Genomic DNA, 19,289 nt, shown 5'->3' with positions numbered 1-19,289 from the left:
TTGATGTTGAAGTATGTTTGTATGAGCAGGGGGGAGGGTGGGGAGGGAACAATAGGTGGGGGACTATCCAGCTCCAGGGATGGGGGCCACCAAGCTAGCTGGGCGGGCTAGCTCACGGAAGCGTAGTGGGGGGTGTGCATATGTTTGGTTTATCAAAGGGGTTGGGTTACAGAGTGTTGTTACTAGCGGAAGGGAGGGGGGAAAATGTTCTGCTGACGAGGGAGGGACTTGGGCCAAGGGACAGAGAGGAGGTTGGGGGCGGAGGCTGCCTGGGGGCGTACCAGTGGAGGCACGGAGCATGGGCTGGAGGCGGGCCCAAAAAAGGGGATGGCTGATCAGCGAAGGGAGGGGCAATGAGCCCCTTAACTTGGCTGATCACCTGGAATGTTCGAGGCTTAAATGGGCCGGTCAAGAGGGCACGCGTGTTCGTGCATCTGAGGGGACTGAAGGTGGACGTGGTAATGTTGCAGGAGACGTACCTTAGAGTAACTGACCAGATTAGATTGAGGAAAGGCTGGATCAGTCAAGTCTTTCACTCGGGACTGGATTCAAAGACTAGAGGCGTCGCGATCCTGATCAATAGCAGGTGGTTTGAGGTGGGTAGCATAGTTTCGGATGTGGGAGGTCGGTACATTATGGTGAGTGGGAAACTGGAGGGGGTGCAGGTGGTATTAGTAAATGTGTATATGCGCGAAATTGAGATGATGTGGAGTTTATAAAGAGGATGCTGGGGAAGATACCGGACCTGGACTCGCACAGGTTGGTCATGGTTGGGCCTTCAACACAGTTATTGACCCTGGCTTGGACCGGTCAAGCTCAAAAACGGACAGGGTGCCAGCAATGGCAAAGGAACTAAAAGGGTTCATGGAGCAGATGGGAGGTGGGGGGGGCGGGGGGGGGGGGGGGGGGGGGGGTGATCCATGGAGGTTTGGGCAGCCGAGGGTGAAGGAGTTCTCCTTCTATTCACACCTGCATAAAGTGTACTCCCAGATCGATTTCTTCATTTTGAGCCCGGCTTTACTGGCAGGGGTGGTGGACACGGGGTACTCGGCGATCACAATCTCAGACCATGCTCCGCACTGGGTTGACCTGCAGGTTAGTAAAGACAGTAACCAGCGCCCGCACTGGAGGTTAGATGTGGGACTTTTGGCTGACAAAGGGGATTGCGAGCGGCTGAGGAAATGTATTCAGAACTACCTGCAGGTCAACGACACGGGGGAAATCTCAGCAGCGATGGTCTGGGAAGCACTGAAGGCGTTTAGGGATTTCTACAGTAGGCTGTATAGGTCGGAACCCCCTACGGGGCCGAAGGGGATGAGGCACTTCTTGGGGGGGCTGAATTTCCCAAAGGTGGACGGGGAGCTGATGGAAGGGCTGGGGGCCCCGATCAGGTTGGAAGAGATAGGGGAGGGTCTGAAGGCCATGCAGTCGGGTAAAGCCCCAGGGCCGGAGGGGTACCCAGTGCAGTTTTATAAAACGTTCTCTGGGATATTGGTGCCAGTGTTGATGAGGATGTTCAATGAGGCAAGGGAAAGAGGGGTGCTGCCCCCGACAATGTCACAGGCCATGATTTCGCTGATTCTGAAGCGGGACAAGAAGCCGGAGCTGTTTGAGTCCTACAGGCCGGTATCCCTGTTGAATGTGGACGGCAAACTGCTGGCCAAAATCTTGTCCTCCAGGATTGAGGATTGTGTTCCAGGCGTTATTGGGGAGGACCAGATGGGGTTTGTTAAGGATAGGCAGTTGGTGGCCAATGTAAGAAGGTTGTTAAATCTGATCATGAAGGTAGGGAGGTGGAGGTAGTGATCGCAATGGATGCAGAAAAGGCTTTTGATCGGGTAGAATGGGATTATCTGTGGGAGGTACTGGGACGGTTCGGATTTTGCGGGGTTTTATTGACTGGGTCAGGTTGCTGTATCAGGCTCCTGTGGCAAGCGTACGGATGAATAGGGCAACATCGGACTATTTTGGACTGCACCGGGGGACGAGACTGAATGCGCCCTCTCCACACTGTTGTTCGCGCTAGCTATAGAGCCGTTGGCAATTGCTCTGAGAGCCTCAAGGGGCTGGAAGGGGCTGGTCCGGGTGGGGGGTGGAGCACAGAGTCTCGCTCTATGCAGATGACTCTGCTTCTGTATGTACTGGACCCATTAGAGGGGATGGAAGAAATCATGAGGAATTTGGCCGGGTTTCGGGGTATAAGTTAATATGGGGAAAAGTGAGGTGTTTGCGGTGCAGGCGAGGGGGCAGGAGAGGCGATTGGGGGAGCTGCCGTTTAGATTAGTAGGGGGAAGCTTTAGGTACCTAGGCATTCAAGTGGCGCGGGAATGGGACCGGCTGCATAAATTCAATCTGGCCTGGCTAGCAGACCAAATGAAGGACGCTTTTCGGAGGTGGGACGCGCTTCCGTTGTCACTAGCTGGGAGGGTGCAGACGGTGAAAATGACGGTCCTGCCGAGATTCCTGTTTGTGTTTCAATGTCTCCCCATCTTTATTCCGCAGTCCTTTTTTAAACGGGTCAAGAAAGTGATCTCTGGCTTTGTTTGGGCGGGCAAGACTCTGCGGGTAAGGAAGGTAATGCTTGAGCGGAGTCGTGCAGAGGGCGGGCTGGCGCTGCCAAATTTTAGTAACTGTTACTGGGTGGCGAATATAGCCATGATCAGGAAGTGGGTGGTGGGGACGGGGTTGGCATATGGAGGCGGCTTCATGCAAGGGCACAAGTTTGGGGGCGTTGGTAACTGCGCCTCTGCTGTTCCCACCGGCACAGTATTCCACCCTGGTGGCGTCCCTGAGAGTCTGGGGGCAATGGAGGAGCCATGTGGGAGCAGAGGGAGCATCGGTCTGGTCCCCAATCTGTAATAATCACTGGTTTGCCTTGGGAAGTATGGATGGGGGGTTCCGGATATGGCGGAGAGCAGGGATTGAGAGGATAGGGGATATGTTTATAGAGTGGAGCTTTCTGAGTATGAGAGCACTGGAGGAGAAGTTTGGGTTGGTGAGGAGAAACAAATTCAGGTATCTGCAGGTGCGGGACTTCCTACATAAACAAGTGTCAACCTTCCCGCTCCTACCGCTAAGGGGGATTCAGGACAGGGTAGTTTCCAGAGGGTGTGTAGGAGAAGGGAGCATCTCGGACATTTACAAGGAACTTGTGGGGTCAGAGGAGACGCAGACTGAGGATCTGAAGCGCAAGTGGGAGGAGGATCTGGGAGGAGAGATAGAGGATGGTCTATGGGCTGACGCGTTGAGTAGAGTTAACGTGTCCGCAACATGTGCCAGGCTCAGCCTGATACAATTTAAGGTCGTTCACCGGGCTCACATGACAGTGGCCCGGATGAGCAGATTCTTTGGGGTGGAAGACAGGTGTGCGAAATATGCGAGAGGACCAGCGAACCATGTCCACATGTTCTGGGCATGTCCAAAGCTTAGGGGATTTTGGCAGGGGTTTGCAGATGTCATATCCACGGTGTTAAAAACAAGGGTGACGCTGAGTCCAGGGGTGGCGATTTTCAGGGTGTCGGAAGACCCGGGAATCCAGGAGGAGAAAGAGGCAGACGTTCTGGCCTTTGCTTCCCTGGTAGCCTGGAGATGGATACTATTAGCTTGGAGGGACTCCAAGCCCCCAAAGTCATAGACCTGGCTATCGGACATGGCTAGCTTTCTCTGTTAGTAGAAAATCAAGTTCACCTTGAGAGGGTCACTGTTAGGGTTCGCCTGGAGGTGGCAACCGTTCGTCGACTTCTTTGCGGAAAATTAATCGTCAGCAGAAGCGTGGGGGGGGTGCGGTGGGGTTAGTTTAGCTTAGAGTAGGGGGTTAATAAATGTGGGACCTGTAAGGGAGGCAGACGGCTTTTGCACAATGTTTATAGTTACATGTACATTGTTTATTGTCTTGTTATAATACCCAAAAATACCTCAATAAAATGTTTATTAAAAAAAAAAGAACATACAGTGCAGAAGGAGGCCATTCAGCCCATTGAGTCTGCACCAACCCACTTAAGCCCTCACTTCCACCCTATCCCCGTAACCCAATCACCCCTCCTAACCTTTTTGGGAACTGAGGGCAATTTATCATGGCCAATCCAGCTAACCTGCACGTCTTTGAACTGTGGGAGGAAACCGGAGCACCCGGAGGAAACCCATTCAGACACGAGGAGAACATGCAGACTCCGCACAGACAGTGACCGAGGGAGGAATCAAACCTGGGACCCTGGCGCTGTGAAGCTACAGTGCTATCCATTTGCGCTACCGTGCTGCCCTACCGTGTAGGCCTCTATTGTGTTCTTCGCAGTCAGTGCCTTACTGGCCGATCAGATATACACTGGATAATTGAGATACTCCACCCCCATGGTGGAGTTGGTACTCCGCAAGGATATCCGGAAGACAAGCATACCCACCCCATAGTCCCGTGCGGGACTTTTCAGTACTGGTACTCACATTTCATTACACACACAGCTGTCCATAGATGCATCTTTCAGAATGGGTCGCCTGCAAGCCCCAAAACTAGCACTCTTCACTGCTTTTGTGCCTCTCCCATCCAGTCAGCACATAAGGTTAGCCCTCAGTGATGTAAGCTCCCATTTGATTTATTTTAGAAAGGCAATTATCCCCATGATTCCAACTTTGGTAAGGTTAACACTGGAGGTCACCAGCAGGCATGTACTGACGTTTATACTGTGATCAAAGTTTCAGGGCCAGATTTCTGATGATATTTCTGAAGATAGTCAGAGGATAGAGGGCATTATAACTTTCCAATGCAGACCTAATTCATTGCTTTTTAACTTCTACAAGTTCCAGATAGGATCTGTAGATGTAAATAAGAAGTTGATTGTTAAGCATTGCTTCAACAAATCAACATAAAAATATCTGTGGTGTCTCATTAAGCTTCATGATTTAAAACATTTTCAATCTTTTACACCATGCTAACATTCAGTCCTTTCTGTATGAACAGTGTGTCCTGTACACTGGGTATTTTGGTGTATGACTACTGCATTGCTGAAATGCCTTAGCTAGGCTCTGCCTGAAACTCTCTGCTGCTTGCTGATCCTTTGAGCTTATGAGATATTCTGGTACAGTAGACCATAGCCAAGGGCATAATGTCAAATTAGATTTCAGTTTTAGAAACATTTTTAAACAATTGAAATATATTACCACAAACATATGAACATCAGAAACGATTCATTACATTGGCACAGATTTTGCATTGTGAATAATGGTGAGACTATCAGTGTTCACCATTATTATGCAGTATATTGGACAGCAACTTTCAACTTGTGCAGTTACATGCAGAAATTCAGAAGTCGATGTGTACAAATTGGTCAATGTTTTTTGACTGCACTTCAGAAATAATTCCTTCGGGTGTTGTTCATTAGGCCTTTCGAAATACATGAAAAGTTCTACAAGCGTAAGCCCTTTCATTATATGGTCAGGAAATTTATCGTAAAGCTCCACAAGCTAGCTAAACCATTCACTCACAAGCAGAAATACCCCACCCACTGAACAGAAATTTGGTCACCAACACCCACAAATTGAACAGAAATCCAGCCATTAACTTCCAGCTGAGCAGATTAAAGGTCCCTCCTAGACCTTCTCACGCATCAGCAATTAGGCCAAAGCCATTCATTTCGCAAAGGTTTGGCCACATCTTTCCCCTGCAGGCTGAGGACAATGATATTTGACCCTGTTCCACTGAGCATAAGGATGACCTCAATATTCCCAGTCAAAATAATATTCAACTTTCCTTCCAGGACCTCTCACCCCACCATACCACTGGGTCCAAACCTTAACTTTCCACTCATCCCCCAGTAAAAATATAAAGTTGAAGATTATTCCTGCGGTTCCAGCTTTCAACAAATTTAAGGCCACGCGGTGGGCGAGATTCTCCGACCCCCTACCGGGTCGGAGAATCGCCGTGGGCCGTCGTGAATCCCGCCCCAGCCGCCCGCCGAACTCTCCAAAGGGAGAAAAGTCGGCGGGGCGTCAATCGCGCCGCACACCTCGGAGAATGGCACGGGTGGGTGCAAGGCAATGGATTTCGGGGCTGCCGATATTCTCCCGTCTGGATGAGGGGGACGGGGACGGGGGGGTCCGTGCCGGGGAGGGACACGGGGGGGGTCCATGCCGGGGAGGGGGCAGGGAGGTGTGTGCCGAGGAGGGGGACGGGTGGGGGGGGGGGGGTTCGTGCCGGGGAGGGGGACGGGGAGGGGTTCCATGCCGGGGGGGGGGACGGGGGGGGTCCGTGCCAGGGAGGGGGACGGGGGGGGTTTCCGTGCCGGGGAGGGGGACGGGGGTGGGGTCCGTGCCGGGGAGGGGGGTGAGTGCCGGGGGCGGGAGGATGACTGCCGGGGAGGGGGACGGGGGGACGTGGGGGTCCGTGCCGGGGAGGGGACGGGGGGACGGGTCCGTGCCAAATAGGGGGACGGGGGGGTCCGTGTCGGGGAGGGGGATGGGGAGGGGGACGGGGGGGGTCCGTGCCGGGGAGGGGGGCTCCGTGCCGGGGAGGGGGACGGGGGGATGTGGGTCCGTGCCGGGGAGGGACGCGGGGGGGGGGGGGGGTCCGTTCCGGGGAGGGGGGGTGCGAGGGCAAGTGAGTTGGTCCACCTGGCCAGGTGCCAGCCTCCAACAGTCGGACCCATGTGGTCCATACCACCTGGCTGGGGGGGAGGAGGGGGTATGGGCAATGATGACATGTAGTTGTTCCCCCCCCCCCACCCCCACCCCCCCCCCCCCCCCCACCCCCGCCCGCCCTCGCACAGGCCGTCATGTTTTCCGGTCAGCCAGTGATGTTGGCCGCCGTGGTGGCAGCCGCTAATGTCCATGTTGCCCTCGATGAGGAGGAGGAGCATGCCAGAGAGGCTGCGCAGGCTGCCGCAGAGGGGCAGGCGGCAGCTGACCAGGCTGGAGGGACACCAGACCGACAGGACGAGGAGGGGGAGGAGGACGTCGCGGCCCCACGGCAACGGAGGCACCCGAGGACGCCCCGTGTGTACCGGCCCCGGCTGTTATACCAGGACCTCACGGACCGGGAATGCAGGAGGAGACTCCGGATGAGCCGGGAAACCGTGGCACACATCTGCCACCTGCTGGCGTACCAGTCACCGCGTGGCACTGGCGGGGGTAACCCTCTCCCCATGTCCGTCAAGGTTACGGTGGCCCTGAACCTTTATGCAATGGGGTCATTCCAGGCACCATGTGGGGATCTGTCTGGCATATCGCAGACATCTGTGCACTGGTGCATCTGGGCAGTGACGACGCCCTATATGCCATTGCGCACCGCTACATTTGCTTCCCTGTGGACGGGGCCGGCCAAGATGCCCGGGCCGTGGGCTTCTCTGCCGTGGCCGGGTTCCCCATGGTCCAGGGCGCGATTGATGGGATGCACGTCGCCGTGCGGCCACCTGCAGATAACAGGGACCTGTTCACCAATAGGAAGGGGACCTATTCGATGAACATACAGGTGGTCTGCGACCACCGCATGATGATCCTGCACGTCTGCGCCCGTTACCCGGGCAGTGTACACGACTCATACGTGTTGTCGCGGTCATACATCCCCGGCATGTACGAGGGACGCCATCCCCGGCTGGGGGGCTGGTTGTTGGGCAACAGGGGCTACACATTGCGATCGTGGCTGATGACGCCTATACGGAGGCCACGCAATGAGGCGGAGAACCGCTGCAATGATGCCCATGTAGCGACAAGGGGAGTGATAGAGAGGTGCTTTGGCGTGCTGAAGATGCGTTTCAGGTGCCTGGACCTCTCTGGCGGCGCCCTCCAGTATCGGCCAGATAGGGTCGGGCGCATCATTGTAGTGTGCTGCGTTCTGCACAATATAGCCCAGCAGAGGGGCGATGTGCCGCAGGCAGAGGAGGGCGGAGGGAAGGAGCAGCAGGAAGAGGCGCAGACCTCCCCAGATGAGGGGGATGGGGGCAATGGTCAGGGCAGACGGGCTAGACACGGGCGGGTGGCTGTCCACCGTTACCGGCTGGGCCAGTGGGCACGGGACAGGCTGATAGCCGCCCGCTTCACTGACTAGATGGGCATGGGAATTGGGTAGTATGGGCACAGACCGCACACCATGGCAACACCCGACCACCCACACCCCCCACCCATCCACCCACCCAGCACCCTCACCCCCCTCCCCAACCCCACCCACCCCACCCGCCTGCACACCACCCCCCATTGCCGATCCACCTGCGGCACAACGGCCGGGCTCACACAGTTGCGGGTGGAAGCCTGTCTATTGCAGGCCATGGAGGATGATGACAACCCGCCCTGCGATGAGCTCCTGGCTCCACATCGTTGGACTATGTCTGACCCATGGCCACAGTACCACCATCCACCCGGACCATCCCTGCATGCGGCTGTGACACTGCAGCGCACGGTCCCGTCCTCTGCCGGGGGGATGTTGATGGCGGCTCAGGGGGAAGGGGGCAGACTCACCTGGGGCTGAGGTAAGACCACCCCTCACACTTGCGCTCAACGTACATGACACCCCCTCACACTTTGGACAGAGCACAAAGGCAGCTTCTGTCGGTGTAACATTGACTTTAATAACAAAAGGAGTTCATGCGCGTGCCCAAGCCCCTAAAACTCATCTGTGCCCTGCACCCGTGCCAACTTACTCAGTGTCTAATTGTTTGGCCTTACGGGCCCTTTGACTACGCCTAGGTGGTTCCCCAGACGGTACAGCAGAACTGGAGGTGGACTCCTGCGATTCCTGCCCTCTGACACTGGATCCCTTTGGCGGCCGTTTCCTGGGGCGTCCTGGCCTAGATGGGCCAGGCTGCGGCCCGGGCGACTGGGATGGCGAGCTGCCAGCCTGTCCTGCCCGTTGCCCACCCGATGCACCTGGGACGGAAGGGGGGGGAGCCCGAGGTGTTGAGGTGTTCCGGGACCTCCCCTACAATGGGACCCGGAACGGGCCCCAGCACCTCCTCCTCCCTCGGGGTGCCCGATGGCCCCCCGGCCTCTACATGGGTGGGGGATGCGAACGGACTGGCCATCCGACGCCCGCCCGACATCTGCCGCTGCCAGTCCTGGAGGCCTGTGCTGGTATCGACAGGGGTCTGCAGGTTTGCAGCCATGGAGCTCAGGGGGTTGGCAATCCCTATCTGTGACTGTGCGACGCCGGCTCGCACATGGGAAATGGCGCCGATGCCCTCAGCGATGGCCTGCTGTGACTGGGCCATGGCCTGCAGAGATTGGGCTATGGACTGCTGAGACTGGGCCATGGCCTGCAGAGATTGGGCTATGGACTGCTGAGACTGGGCCATGGCCTGCTGAGACTGGGCCATGGCCTTCAGAGACTGTGCCACGGAGTTGAGCCCCTTTGCCATCTGCCGCTGGCGCTGGCTCATGGCATCCTGTGAGAGGGCAGCCATGTCCTGGGCCACAGATGCCGCCTGCACGGAAAGCCCCAGGCCTCGCAAACCGCTCCCCATGTCTGACACCGTCGCACCCATTGCCTCCACCGCGGACGCCACCCGTGCGGTGTCGGCCTGGTTGGCATGCATGACCGGCACCACTGCCAGCTCCTGGACGCGGGTGGACTCCTCCACCTGCGACTGCAGCCGCTGCAAGCTGGCCATCACCCTCTTCTCTCGTCTCAGGTTCGGTGGTTGCATCGGACCTATGGGTGGGTGTGGTAACTCCAGGAACCCGGGATCCATCTGGGCGGCTGATGCTCGCATGCGCCGGGCTGCCCTCCGACCGCCCGGCCCCTCTGCTGCTCCTATCTCCACCTGCTGTACCGGGACGGCGGTGTTGTGCGCACCAGTGAGTGTACCAGACGCCTCATCACTAAAGTGCCCAACCGAGGTGAGTGTCTCTGTGATGGTGGAGCGTTTTGGTGACAGCAGTGGCGTTGTGTCATGCACATCGTGCGACTCTGAGTCCATGGCACTTTGGGGTGGCGGTTCGTCTCCGCCCATCCAATCTGTGTCACTGTCCCGTATTTCAGTTTCCTGGGTAGGGGTGTCCTGGGTCGGGGCGTCCTGTGTTGTGGTTTCGTGGCTCAGCTGTGACGGGGGCCTGTGGTTGCCCCTCTCGTCGCTGGGTGGCACACGCCTGCGTCGCTGCACCCACATGAGACGGGGGCAACGTCTCCCTGTTGCTCCAGGTCTCTCCGTCTCCCGTGGTCTCCGAGGGGCATCGTGCGGGCGTCGCATGCCAGAGGATCCGGGTTTCTCCGTCTCCCGTGGTCTCCGAGGGGCATCGTGCGGGCGTCGCATGCCAGAGGGTCCGGGTCTCTCCGTCTCCCGTGGTCTCCGAGGGGCATCATGCTGGCGGGCTGCATCTGCGGGGATGGGTGCCTCGACGCTTGCTCCTGCGATACACAATGAAGCATGCATGGTTAGACATGCAGGCAGTGATCAGGTGATATGGGGGAGGGGGGATATGGGGGAGGGGGTATATGGGGGAGGGGGGATATGGGGACGGGCTGTCGGTGGCTCACTTGCTGGTGGGCACCCGACCTCTGCATCAGCAACCTCCCGGTCCTCAGGTCCGCCAGCCAGTTCCAGGGCCCTTCCCTCATGTTCGGTCAGTGGCCTCTCATCAGCTGGGCCTCCTCCAGTCCTCACATGCTCCCTGGTGTTGTGTGTGCGCTTCTCCTGTGGGTGGTGGTGGCAGGGGCAAAATGGAACAGTGTTAGACAGGTATATGAATTCACGCCATCGGGTGCACGTGTATTGCAGAGGTTAAGGTTAGGGCTGGATTCACTTGGGGAAATGGGGGAGGGCGGATATGGGGGAGGGGGATATGGGGGAGGGGGGATATGGGGGAGGGGGGATATGAGGGATGGGGGATATGGGGGAGGGCGATATGGGGATGGAGGATATGGGGGAGGTGGGATATGGGGAGGGGGGATATGGGGGAGGGGGGATATGGGGGAGGGGGCATATGGGGGAGCGGGGATATGGGGGCTATGGGGGAGGGGGGATATGGGGGAGGGGGGATATGGGGGATGGGGGATATGGGGGAGGTGGGATATGGGGAGGGGGGATATGGGGGATGGGGGAGGGGGGATATGGGGAGGGGGATATGGGGGAGGGGGATATGGGGGATATGGGGGAGGGGGGATATGGGGAGGGGGATATGGGGATATGGGGGAGGGGGGATATGGGGGAGGGGGGATATGGGGAATATGTGGAGGGGGATATGGGGGATATGGATATCGGGCAGGGGGGGTGGGGGGGGGGCTCACACTGGCTGCCCTGACGAGGTCGTTCACCTTCTTGTGGCACTGGGTGCCTGTCCGTGGTGTCAGGGCCACAGCGCTGACGGCCCTGACACCTCCCTCCACAGACGCCGGCTGTGGCGTGGGGCGACTGTGCGGCCGTGTCCGGGATACAGGGCCTCCCTCCTCTGCTCCACTACGTCCAGGAGCACCTCAATGTCGCGGGACTGGAACCTCGGGGCTGAGCGGCGGGCGGCCATCCGGTCGGGTCTTCTGGTCGGTTGGGGGGAGCAGCGCGTCTTTTGAGCTGTCACGTCGTGTGGCGTGTATGACGCCGCACAGCGTGAACCACGTGAGCCAGCGCAGATACCGTCACGTCGCTGCTAGCCCATTCCGGGCTGGAGACTTAGCGACGTTTGGGGCGGCGTGATGCAGGTGGGATTTGCGCCGTTTTTGGTGCCGGTCGGCGGACATCGCGCCGATAACGGAGAATTTCGCCCCATGTGTCCAGTGAGCAGTAAGTTAACCCTGCTTAATTCTCCACCCACTCAGAAAGAATTCCACTCCTTCTACTGTCCTGTTTTACCCGCCTGTCACTTTCCTTTGCCCTTTCAGTTTCTCGCCCAAACCACATTCCCCTTCTTTTTGCTCTGTTTTTTCTCCTTCCCTCACTCTTTCCAGCTTTACTTGCCCTCCTCTTTACCTTCCACCCATCCACTGATGTTGCCTCCCCTGCTTAGGCGGCAGTACTCTGTCACTTTCTTTTCAATTTCATCTGAATACTGGATTTGGTCCAATTGTTTGCTATGCCACAGGAAATCAATTAAAGTTCTGTGAGAAGAAAAATTGCACCAGAGAACCAGAGGATGGAAAATGTGACTTTCCTCTGGAGAAAAAAAGAAGGCAGAAAAGAGATAGAACATAGAGTGCAGAAGGAGGCCATTCGGCCCATCGCGTCTGCGCCGACCCACTTAAGCCCTCATTTCCACCCTATCCCCATAACCCAATAACTCCTCTTAACCTTTTGGACACTAAGGGCTATTTAGCATGGCCAATCTACCTAACCTGCATCTCTCTGAACTGTGGGAGGAAACCGGAGCACCCGGAGGAAACCCACGCACACACAGGGAGAACGTGCAGACTCCGCACAGACAGTGACTGTAGCACAATCAATCACTCACGAGACAAGATGAGAAAGAGTCGAACGATGGCTTTATTACGCAGACTTGTTCCCCAGCAGCACAGTTACAGAATGCGGCTGCTGGGAGAACTCGGGCTCTTATACTCCACCTTACTGGGTGGAGCTAGTAGGTGGCTGATCCAATCGGGATCCAGTGTCTATCCACCAATAGCCTCTCGGCATCCCAGGGTACCTTAATACCCCTAATACATACCACCACAGTGACCCAGTGGGGAATTGAACCTGGACCCTGGCGCTGTGAAGCCACAGTTGCTATCCACTTATATTACCATGCTGCCCCGATGGGGGAACTATTGGCCAGTTAGGTTACTTCAGTTGCTGCTAAACTACAAAGGGCTGATTATCATTGATATGTTCCAACAACCCCCAACTCAAGACCTGAAGCCCCACAGCCTAGGTATCAGTGAGGCAAAATGCATTTGCACTTCCTGTTTCAAGTCAGATATGAGTTCCTAGCATATTACAGGCACAGACGCACTCTTTGACTAGCAGTGGGAAAACAATCACCGTTCCTAGCCCGAGGGGTAATGAGCAACAATGACTCATAGTTCCAAAGCCTTTACGTCAATATCCAAAAGCATGAGCCAGAAGGTTTCTTGGCCTTGGAAATCCTTTGGATGAACACTTTTTAAGATTCTCACCATCACCACCCCCTTTCCAGAAGTGAGGGTTTTGCCTGGATAGAAATAAAAATTGCTTTCTTGAGTCATCAATTTGGAATTAAGTTCCAAACTCTTGGAGAAACAAGAATGAATGAAGACCAATCAGCAATAATGTCTAAAAGGCAGGTCATACGCTTGAACAACTTTCTAGAATAGAAACAGCAAAAAAAATCAAGGAGATGAGGTTTATGTCAATTTTTATAAAACAATTAATGAGGTGCAATGCAAGAAAGTTATGCCAAAGACAACGGTACTTTAACGAAGGGGAATGTGAGTGGTTGAGGGTGGGAAACAAAGAATGGGGTAAAGGTTTTTTTAAGATCAGCGGGTTGTGATCACTGTTGCCAAGGTCAGCACCAATTGTTTATTCCTCGAAAAGTCCTGGTGAGCCGCCTTCTCAAACTGCTGCAGTCAATTTGTAGGTACACCCATCATGCTGTTAGGGAGAGAGATCCAGGCTTTTGATCCAACAATACTAAAGAAATAGTGGTACTGTTCCAAGTCAGGATGGATGTGACTCAGAAGGGATCTTCCCACCCGTTTGCTGCTCAGCTATTCTGGTGACAGAGATTGCAGATTTGCAAGGTGCTTTCAAAGGAATCTTGACAATCTTGTAGATGGTATAAATTGCTGCAATGTGCATCAGTTGTGGGGAGAGTGAATGTTTAAGGTGCTGGATAGGGTGCAAATCAAGTTGGTTGCTTTGTCCTGGATTGTGTCAAGCTTTTTGAATATTATTGAAGCTACACTCATCCAGGGACATGGAGGGCATTCTATCATTCTTCTGACATGCAGATCATAAATGGTTGACAAGGTTTGGGGAGTCAGGAGGTGAGCTGCTCTCTGCAGAATTCCCAGCCTCTGACCTACTCTTGTAGCCACAGTATTTATATGACTGGTCCAGTTCAGTTTCTGGTCAATGGTAACCTGCAGAATGTTGATGGTGGGAGATTCAGCAATAGTAATGCCACTTATTACCAAGCAGAGATAGTTAAATTCTCTCTTGTTGGAGATTGTCATTGCTTCGCACTAGTTGCACAGCTGGCTGGAGCACAATTCTTCAGTACTACTGTCAGTATATAGTCAGGGCCCACAGCTTGTGTATCCTGTAACTTTCTCGATATCACATGAAGTGAATTAAATTGGCTGAAGACTGACATCTGGTCTGGGGGAGGCTGAGATGAATCATCCACTTGGCATTTCTGGCTGTACATGGTTGCAAATGCTTCAACTTTGTCTTTTGTACTGAAATCCTCAATGATGGAGAACTTTTGTAGTTCTTCCTCCACCAGTTTGTTGTTTAATTGTGTACCACCATCCACAACTAGATGCGGCAGGACTGCAGAGCTTCGATCTGATCCATTGGCTGTGGATCGCTCTATCTATTGCATGCTGTTTTACATGCATGGCAGTTCCTGTTGTAGCTTCATCAGGTTGGTATCGAACTTTTATGTATTCATGGTACCGCTGTTGACAATCTCTTTTTCACTTCTCATTAACCCAGGATTGATTCCCTGGTCTGATAGTAATGATTGAGTGAGGGTTAAATGCATGTCACGAGGTTGCAGATTGGTGGAATACAATTCCACTGCTGACAATGCCCTCGCGCCTCATGGATGCCCAACTTTGAGCTGCTATCTCTGTTCTGCAACTATATAACTTAGCACAAATGTAGAACAACACAACATGATGGACAGACCTCAGCATGAAAGATGGGACTTGGTCTCAACAAGTACTTAGAAATGGTCACTCCTACCAACACTGCCTTGGACAGACACAACTGTGACGGGTGGATTGGGGAGGTAGATATTTTCCCCTGGCTCTCTCACTATCGGCTGCAGATCTAGTCTGGCAGGTATGTCCTTCAGAACTTGACCAGCATGCTCATGAGTAGTGCTACTGAGCATATATATAAAAAAGGATAGCAAAAGCTTCTCTAACTGTATAAAAGGGAAGGGAGTAGCTGAAGTGAATGTTCATATCTTGGAGGATGAGACCAGGGAGTTAATAGTGGGGAACACTGGAATTGTAGAGACACTAAATCAACATTTTACCTCAGTTTTCATGGTAGAGGACACGAGTACCATCCCAATAATAACAGGTCATGCTGAGGTAATAGAAACGAAGGAAATTAGAACAAATATCATCAATAGCGAAATGATACTAAACAAACTATTGGGATTGAAGGCAGATAAGTCCCCAGGGCCTGATGGTCTACAGCCTTGGGTCATAAAGAAAGTGGCAACAGAGATAGTGGGTCCATTGGTTATAATATATCAAAATTCCCTGGATGCGGGAAAGGTTCCAGTGGATTAGAAAAATGCTACTGTAACGCCCTTATTCAAAAAGGGAGGGAGGCAGAAAGTAAGAAACCATAGACAAATTAGTTTAACATCTGTTATTGGAAATTGTTTGAATCCATTATTAAAGAAGTAATGACGGGACATTTAGAAAGTCAAAGCGCAATCCATCAGAGACAACATGTTTTTATGAAGGGTTTGAATCATTTGCTAGAGTTTTCGAAGATGCAACAAGCCAAGTGGATAATGGACATCCGGTACATGTAGTATAACTGGACTTCCATAATGCATTTGATAAGGTGCTGCACAAAAGGTTAATACACAAGGTAAAATCACATTGGATTAGGGGTAATTTATTAGCTTGGATAGAAGACTGGCTAATCGACAGAAGGCAGTGAGGATAAATGGGTCTTTTTCTGGTTGGTAAGATGTACCCAGTGGGGTGCCACAAAGCTTGGTCCTCAGGCCCCAACTATTTACAATATATATTAATGACTTGATTGTAGGGATAGAAAGTACTACAACCTATCTTGCAGATGACACTAAAATAAGTGGGATAGTAAATTGCAATGAGGAAATAAAAATTTACAAATAGATGTGGATAGGTTAGGTGAGTGGGCCAAAATTTAGTAAATGGAAGTTAAAGTGGATAAGTATACATTCTCCCCACGTCTGCGTGGGTTTCACCCCCATAACCCAAAGAAGTGCTGGTTAGGTGGATTGGCCATTCTAAATTGTCCCTTAATTGGAAAAGAAAAATAATTAGGTACTCTAAATTTATTTTTTAAAAAGTGGATAAGTGTGAGGTTATCCATTTTGGTCGGATAAATGGAAAGGCAACTTATAATCTAACTTGGGAGAAACCTCAGAATGCTTCAGTGCAGAGGGCTCTGGGTGTCCTTGTGCATGAATCGCCGCAAACTAGCATGCAAGTACAGGAAATAATAAGGAAGGCAAATGGAATTTTAGCCTTTATTGCTAAGGGAATAGAATATAAAAGTGGGGAACTGTTGCTGCAACTGTGTAAGACATTGTTGAGATTGCACCTGGAGTACAGTGTGTAGTTTTGGTTGTCTTATTTGAGGAGGGATGTAGTTATATTAGAAGCAGTTCAGAGGAGGTTCACTAGGTCAGTCATTTTCAAACTTCCTGATCGCTGGAAGAAGTACCCACTAGCTGCACCCGGCTTATAAAAATGCCGGCTGTGACCTCCTTTCAGAATGCCGACCCTTCAATGCATGTGTGCCCCTCATGCACGCTGACTCAGGAGCTGGGGCGAGATTCTCCTACCCCCCCGCCGGGTCGGAGAATCGCCGGGGGCTGGCATGAATCCCGCCCCCGCTGGTTGCCGAATTCTCCGGCACCGGATATTCGGCAGGGGCGGGAATCGCGCTGCGCCGGTTGGCGGGCCCCTCCGCCCCCCCCCCCCCCCCCCCCCCGCGATTTTCCTGCCCGGATGGGCCGAAGTCCCGCCGCTAAAATGCCTCTCCCGCCGGCGTAGATTAAACCACCTACCTTACCGGCGGGACCAGACGGCGCGGGCGGCCTTGGGGTCCTGGGGGGGGCGCGGGGCGATCTGGCCTTGGGGGCGTACCCCCACGGTGGACTGGCCCGCGATCGGGGCCCACCGATCCGCGGGCGGCCCTGTGCCGTGGGGGCACTCTTTCCCTTCCGCCTCCACCACGGTCTCCACCATGGCGGAGGCAGAAGAGACTCCCTCCAATGCGCCTGCGCGGGAATGCCGTCAGCGGCCGCTAACGCTCCCGCGCATGCGCCGCCCAGAGATGTCATTTCCGTGCCAGCTGGCGGGGCACCAAAGGCCTTTTCCGTCAGCTGGTGGGGCGGAAATTCGTCCGGCGCTGACCTAGCCCCTTAAGGTTGGGGCTCGGCCCCCAAAGATGCGGAGGATTCCGCACCTTTGGGGCGGCGTGATGCCCAACTGATTTGCGCCATTTTGGGCGCCAGTCGGCGGACATCGCACCATTTCCGGAGAATTTCGCCCCAAATTTCTTTTGAAAATCGATGGAGTCTTCTCTCTAGAAATGGTGGCAGGGAGCAATTCACACGCCCGTACACTGACCTCACATGCTCTGGGCGCAAGAGAGATTCCTCCATTTTGTAGATGCCAGCAGTGCTGGTGTGAGCTCCATGGCTTCTGGTGAACAACCCACTAAGAAGAAGCCAAAATCAGGAACAAAACAATATAAAGAAGTTTTCTTGAGATATCGGTTTATTAATTGTGCCAATGCATATCAGGATGCAATACCCATGTGTGTTTTATGCAGGGAAGTACTGGCAAATTAAAGATTAAAACGAGCAAAACTTCAAATGCATTTGAAGACTAAGCACGGCGTGTTCGAGGAAAAAGCTCTTGATTTTTTCAACAGATGCAGAGAGAACTTATAGCATCAGCTGAAGTCGTTTGCAAAAATGTAACATTGAATGAAAAGCAAGTGAGATCGTGAAGACCAAGCAGGCTCAGCTGTCACATAAAGGTATGCAAAAATGGTCGGTCGTGAAGTTTGAGAGGTGTACGTCGCGAACGTGGGCCGGTGAGGCATGCTAGGTCGGCCGGCATGGGTCGTGTGGGTTGCGAATGTGGGCCAGCATGGGTTGCAAAGGTGGGCCAGCATGAGTCGCAAATGTCGGCCGTTGTGGGTTGTGAAGGATGGCTGATTGGTAAAAATGGGTCCTGGGCAAAAAGATTTGAAAAGCACTGCATTAGATCGATTCTAGAGATGAGGGATTATCTTATGAAGATAAGTTGAGCAGTTTAGGCCTACACTCTTTCGAGTTTAGAAGAATGAGAGGAGATCTAATTGCGGTATACAAGATGTTAAAAGGTGTTGACAAAGTAGAGTGGATGTTGCCTCTTGTGAGGCAATCTAGAACAAGAATTCACAGTCTTAGGATAAGGGGTAGCAGATTTAAAACAGAGATAAGGAGAAATTATTTCTCTCAAAGGGTCATGCATCTGTGGAATTCACCACACCAGAGTGTGGTGGATGCCGGGACATTGAGTAAATTTAAGGATGAGACAGACAGCTTTTTAATTACTAATGTGGACAACAGGCAATGTCAAGATATACATCAGCATATCATGGTGCAATCACACACACATTGACACACTGATGGACATACAGTAGGACCAACCAGCATACACAACATCGCAGCCAATCACCAGTGAGAGCACATGCACTATAAAGACAGGGGACACCAGAGTTCCCGTTCATTCTAGCAGCAGCCAGCTCAGAGCACAGAACTCGCAGCCTGCCTCTCAGACATTCACCATGTGCTGAGTGCCTCACCTAGATAGTGATAGGACAGGGTCCACAGATAAGCTGGTAATGCACGTACTCAAGCTTACAGTATGTTATTACAATTGAGTTGTTAATAAAATAGAGTTACACCATCTCCAGCCGTGTTGACCTGTTTGTAGACCAGAACACCCAACACGACATGGTTCCAGGAGTGATGCATACTAGCCCCTGTGAGACCTACCTGCAACTTATCAGCAATCCACCATCCTGCAGCATGGAGAACATCAACCCGCCGCCACCGCTATGCATTGCTGGCAATCTCGGGGTGAATTGGAAGCTTTTTAAACAGCGCTTCCAGTTCTTCCTAGAGGCCACAGACATTGAGAATGCATTAGACACCAGGAAGATTGCCTTTCTTCTCTCCACAGCAGGGCAACACGCCATCCACATCTTTAACTCCCTTACATTCGCGGACGGCGAGGACAAAACCAAAGACAAGACGGTGCTCCTAAAATTTGATGAACACTCCAGCGTTGAAGTCAACGAAAGCTTCAAAAGGTACCGGTTCCAGCAGCACCTGCAGGGTAAGGATGAACCTTTCCAGTCTTATTTAAGGCACCTCTGCAACCTTGCGCAGTCCTGTGGCTGTGGGCCCACCTCTGACTCCATTATACGCGACCAGATAGTTTT

The 19,289-nt window shown here is 53.2% G+C and overlaps 1 long non-coding RNA gene across 2 annotated transcripts in view; it reads left to right on the top strand.

The window, feature by feature from the left end:
• The window catches only part of LOC140425192 (uncharacterized), a 97,926-nt gene that overhangs the window by 65,588 nt on the left and 13,049 nt on the right, over positions 1–19,289 (top strand). For both annotated transcript variants that reach the window (XR_011947784.1, XR_011947785.1), the window contains exon 2: positions 17,727–17,834. This is a non-coding gene — a long non-coding RNA (uncharacterized lncRNA). The remainder of the gene's footprint in view (positions 1–17,726; positions 17,835–19,289) is intronic.

Source organism: Scyliorhinus torazame, chromosome 6, assembly GCF_047496885.1.
Source record: "Scyliorhinus torazame isolate Kashiwa2021f chromosome 6, sScyTor2.1, whole genome shotgun sequence".
Taxonomy (NCBI): domain Eukaryota; kingdom Metazoa; phylum Chordata; class Chondrichthyes; order Carcharhiniformes; family Scyliorhinidae; genus Scyliorhinus; species Scyliorhinus torazame.
This window is presented reverse-complemented; position numbering and strand designations above follow the sequence as displayed.